This window comes from Gekko japonicus, unplaced genomic scaffold (genome assembly GCF_001447785.1).
Source record: "Gekko japonicus isolate JY-2015 unplaced genomic scaffold, Gekko_japonicus_V1.1 scaffold2696, whole genome shotgun sequence".
NCBI classification, from domain to species: Eukaryota; Metazoa; Chordata; class Lepidosauria; order Squamata; family Gekkonidae; genus Gekko; species Gekko japonicus.
In genome coordinates, this window is record NW_015160303.1 from 206,136 (window position 1) to 211,841 (window position 5,706).

Here is a 5,706-nt window from a genome sequence, read left to right on the forward strand (position 1 = left end):
CAATGGCACTCTTGAGTGGAGATTGATGGGCCAATAGCTGATGGAGCACACAACACAGCCAATGGGAGAGCTGGAAAGTGCCAATACATTAGACTTTTATATATATCAGATTTACATTTTGCAGCAAACTTTATACATTGAATAATCTGGCTCCCGATTCTTTCAAACAGCGGTAGAAATGTAATCATTGCTTTTTCCCATTGGGGAATGAGGGGGGAACAGAAAGTCTGTGTTCCAAGTCAGAGTATCTATCAGGATTCCACTAGAGCGAGTAAGCTGAAGATGTAGAGACCCATTCTTCGCAAAGTCTCATGCGCTGGGAAGTTCACCAAAGAAGCGTTTAGAAATGCCCCTGATGATTGCATTCTTCCAAAACAATGCTTTGGAGATTTATTTACAGAAACAAAAAGCTAAAATGATTTACAATAATTCAAGGCAGGTGTTGGACTAGGATCTGGGAGACCCAGGCTCGAATCTCACTTCTGCCTAACCTACCTCATAGGGTCGTTGTAAGGATAAAATGGAGGGTAGGGGATAAAGGTGGAGGGTAAATAAAGTAAATAAATAAAATGCCAACAGAAATAGTCTATCTCATTCCAGAACACAATAAATATTATATAACATCCATTACATTTGTTTGACCCAAATGGCCATTTCTATCCTCTTTCTCTCTCAGGCATAGAAGTCCACAGATATGAATCCTTACTCTGATATCAGTCCCCACTCTCTGATACAGAGGCTGCAGTTCTAACACACTTGTTAGAATAAAGTCCTGTTGAACTCAGTGCAGTTTACTTCTGGAGTATACATGCTTAGGACTGCACTGTGAAATCTGAACTCTTTGATAATTGCACTTGATAGATATACCATCCATGAATTTGGCTAGGTTTTTTCCTCTCCAAGTAACATAAGAAGAGTTCTGCAGTACCAGAGCAAGGGCCCATCCCCATTTTGGTTCACTGAATGACCCGTTCTCTCCGTTGTTCAGTAAACACACAAAATGTCATTAGCAGCTTTATCCATATATTCACTCTTTTCCACATCACTAAGCTTCAAATCAGTAGATAAAGGGATTTATCTGCCTCCACCTCCAAACAATTACCAATTGTTCATAATTGTTGTGGACAGAGTTCAATCATATCTTTTTGTGAAAGCAGTATTGTGTATCTGAGTAAACTTCTATCAGCTTTTCTTTGTGGTTTAAAGATGTTGACTATGGGAGGGGGGAGCTTTTCTGCTGATAGCCTCAGAGAACCAGAAATGGGGGGGGGGGGCAGACCATTTTTTTTTTCTGTATCAAAATGTCATATTCTGTATGAATACTAAAATTGATGGTTTAGATAATGAGGGCTTTTAATGACAATTATGTATTCGGATCAAGTGTTCCCAGTGCACATCTAGGGCACAATCCAGCTAAAGTGAAGCGTGTTGAACTCCTTTCAATTTCAGTGGGAAAGTTACATATAAGCATAACTCTCCCACTGAAATTAGTGAGAGCGTGTGGTCCAAAGTTTCTAAGGTTGGATTAGGATCTAGGAGCCTTGGGTTCCCTTTTTTTAACCCCAAAGGTTACTAGGTGACCTTGGGCCAGTCACTAGATGCACTGAGATTACAGGGCTGCCAAGTCCCTGGATGGGGCAGGGGATTCTCCACCCCAAGCTACTGTTGCCCGCCCCCACTCCAAGTGGCGGTGGGGGAAAAGTAAAAGAAATCACTGGCATCACAAGTTCTAGGAATCGCCAGAAACTCTATGGTTTGATCATGGAGTTTCCAGCTATTCCTAGAATTATGGCCATCACTTCCTGTTTTCCCCCAGAAGTGATGTCATTGTGCTCATGCTGCCAACTCCAACATGTCCCTACCCCCAACCCTCCCCAGCCCCACACTTGCTGAGAACTTTGTACTGAACATGTTCACCAGGCAAGCCTACCTTCTTTGATAGCCATGCCTTACCCATGAGTCAAACTCTTCAGAATGTTTTTCTCACGGCCCAGGTCAAACACTGAGCCCTGCAGGTCTGCAGTCGCTAGGGCTCCTAGGTTTTGTTTCTTTTCTTTGTCAGTTTGAAAGCCAAAATTCCCCTCTGCAAATGTACTGGTTTCAAAAATGCATCCATCCTTTTCTTCCTTCTCCAATCATCTTTAAACCCTATCATCTATTTCCAAGCAGAATTGCCGCCTAACTGCTATTCGGGTAAATGTACAAAAGCAGTAATCAAGAACAGCTTAACAAAAAGCAAGCTAGAGGTCTGCTTTGCAGACATGTTCAGATTAACAAATTTTACATCTTGATAGTTGTTTATTCATCTGCAAGAAGCTAAAAAATAATGACATTAGAAAACTGATGTGTTTCCATGATATTTTTTTTTTAGTTATTTTCTGTGGCCAATAGAAGGCCTCCTATTACCTTCTAATATATACCACATCCATTGTGTACATATTGCATTGCCCATGTTGCTTGTGTTTTCTTCTTACTTTTGTATGCTTTCCACATCTTGTTTTATATTCCCTGCATCTATTGACTTTTTAAATATAGGCTGGTTTTCTGTGGTTGTTGTAAGCTATGCTGTTAGAAAATCCAACAATAAAAAGCAGATTTTGGTAACCGATGTGTTTAAAACAAAACAGTATTCATAGGCAGATCATGAGAGGGAGGACAGGAAGGGTTGCATCAGTGCTTAGTTCTTGTGGCCCTTTCTTACATGCCCAGGGAAATGCTGATCACCACTTCGGGGGCAGGAAGCAATTTTTCTCCAGGCCAGTTTGGCTGGGGATCCTGGAGGGTTTTTTGCCATCTTCTGGGCATGGAGCAAGGGTCACTCAGAATGTGGGGGGGGGGGATTTGTGAATTTCCTGCATTGTGCAGGGGGTTGGACTAGATGACCCTATAGGTCCCTTCCAACTCTATGATTCTATGATTCATAGGTCAGAATGAGCTAATTTCCCATAAAGTTGCATGTGCTGTTATTATTGGTTGGAATATGTATGTGAAGCTGCCTTATAGTGAACCAAACCCTCAGCCTATCACGATCAGTACTGTCTACTCTGGCAGGTAGCTGCTGTCCAGTGGAGGTCTCCCACATCACTTGCTACTTGAGCCTTTCAACTGGAGATGCTGGGGGAGGAACCTGGAACTTTTGGCATGCTCCGTCACTGAATCGTCCCTCCCCTTAGCAGAGGTCATTTCGGGGGGGATCGCGGGGGATCGCAGTTCCCCCGAGTGAGGTACAGGGGGGGCACATGACGAAGCCCCGCCCCCTGCTTCTGGCCGCCCCGCTTCCGGCCCTCATTCAGCCAGGAGGAGGCAGGAGAAGAGGGAGGGTAAGTGGCTTCCTCCCTGCCTCTCCCCACCCCTGCCTGCCTGGGGCCAGGGAGGGCCTTCGCGGGGCTTCCTTGCACTCCCGCCGGCCTTGCAGGTCCACTGCCGGGCCCCTCATGGGGCTCGGCAGTGGAGCTGCAAGGCCGATGGTGGTGGCCGGTGGGGGCGGGGTGTGTGGCCTTATGACACACTTCCGGTGATGTCAGGGGGTGTGGCATATGCTAATGAGTTATGTTAATGAGTTCCCCTAGCTCTTTTTCTACGAAACGACCCCTACCCCTTAGAGAGATTTGCCTTAGACCATTGTAGGCATACCAGATCTCTGGCTTGGGTGGGAAACTTCTCACTCTGATCTCCTGTCTCCCATTGCTGCTCAGGGGAGCAGTAGGAGTAAAATGGGGGGGGGGATAAGCATTGAGACAATGCCATGATGTCACTTCTGGTACAAACCCAGAAGTGATGTCATGGCATTCATCAGGACTCTGTCTCCGTATGTCTCCCAGGGCTCCTGGAGTCTAGCCCTGCTGGTGGACCTCCTGATGGCACCTGGGTTTTGGCCACTGTGTGACAGAAAGTATTGGACTGGATGGGCCATTGGCCTGATCCAACATGGCTTCTCTTATGTTTTTATGTTCCCAAGGATTCCCAGGGTTGGGCTGGCAACTGAGACCATTGGTCTATCCAAGTCAGTCTTGTCTACTATGACTCTCTAGGGTCTCAAGCAGAGTTCTTAAATGTCACCTAATACCTGATCCTTTTAGCTTGAACCTGGGACCCTGTGAACACAAAGCAGATATTCTACCACTGAGCTATGCCCCCCCATAGCTTAATGGAACCTGCAGTTTCAAAGTCAACATGCCACTGAATACAAGCTGCTGTAAGGCAATAGTGATGCGGCATTAGAGGCAGTGGCCACTAAGGGCAGTCTCCCTGGGTTGGCAACAGTGCTGGACTAGATAGTTCTATCCCTTCAGGGGTCATATTGTATTCTCGAGATGGCTCCCCCCACCCCCGCACTTTGAACAGCTGGCTGACAGCAAAAGTCACGGCCGACAGACTTCAGCATTGATATTTCTAGCCAGAAGACCTCATGAAAACAGGAAGCAAGAAGTTTCTACTTCATCAAGCTGAACGAACATGCTGTCATCTCGGCTGGAGGTTTTCTTTTCCCCTCATCTTTCTTTACAAAAGGTCTGAGACACGCAGTAGGCTGCCTGTGGCTCAACTGCAGCAATCTTAAAGTGCAGCAGCAGTGAAATAAGAACAAGCAAGATAACAGTGGACATTTCACCAAGCAGCCAAGACCGAGCCAACATGTCATGGATCCCGGTGCTGAAGTGCTGCATCTTGCGATCGAAGTAATGCCATTTTTGCTTTTGTGTAATAGTCAATGGACACTGAATATCTAGAATGCTGCTCTGTTTCTGCCGGATGATGAAAAACTCCTCCACTTCCCATAGATTCCCAGATCCGCTGATTCATTCTCATTCTCATTGAATTTTTAAATTTCATTTACTTTTCTATTATAAGGTTGTTGCTTACATATCAATTAAAATTGCAAATCTAATCCAATGTAAAACAGATTTAAAAAACGCACAGATGCTCAACTAAAATCAGCCAAGTGGGGGGGAAGCAGATAGTAATCTTCCTTCTGAACCTTGTTGGAACAGGACTTTTAACCGTATCTAAAAGGAGCTGTGGTGGCTCAAGTGGTTAAGACGCTGAAATGCAGGCTGTGGAAGGTCAGTAGTTCAGCAGTTCGAGACCCGAGTGTGCCGCATGATGGAGTGAGCTCCCATCTCTAGTTCCAGCTCCTGCCAACCTAGCAGTTCGAAAGCAAGAAATTGCAAGTAGACAAATAGGTACCACTTCAGTGGGAAGGTAACAGCGTTCCGTGTGCCTTGGTGTTTCGTCATGCCGGCCACATGACCACGGAAACGTCTTCGGACAGCGCTGGCTCTTCGGCTTTGAAATGGAGATGAGCACCGCAACCCTAGAGTCGGATTCGACTGGCTTTCGAGCAAGGGAACCTTTACCTTAAAAGACAAAAGGGTAAGCACTGGTGAAGATCTCTGGGGAAGGCATTCCGCATCACAGAGAAAGCTCTGTCACTGATTTTAGAGTGCATAGGGGATGTTTCACACCTTGCACATCCACAGAATCTGGCTTTATCATTGATTTTCTATTCAGAAAAGAACTGCAGCCAGTTCAGTTCCAGTTCTCTGATGAGTATCCCTTGACACAGTCATTCCCCACTTTTGGTCTGTAAACAATTCCAACAAGTGTGCACGTCTGCAGCCAGTCACAATTCTCTCTTTGCAGCTAATCCCAGCTCTCTGCGACAAAGTGTACCTGTTCACAGCCCATCCTAACTGTCTGCAGTCAATT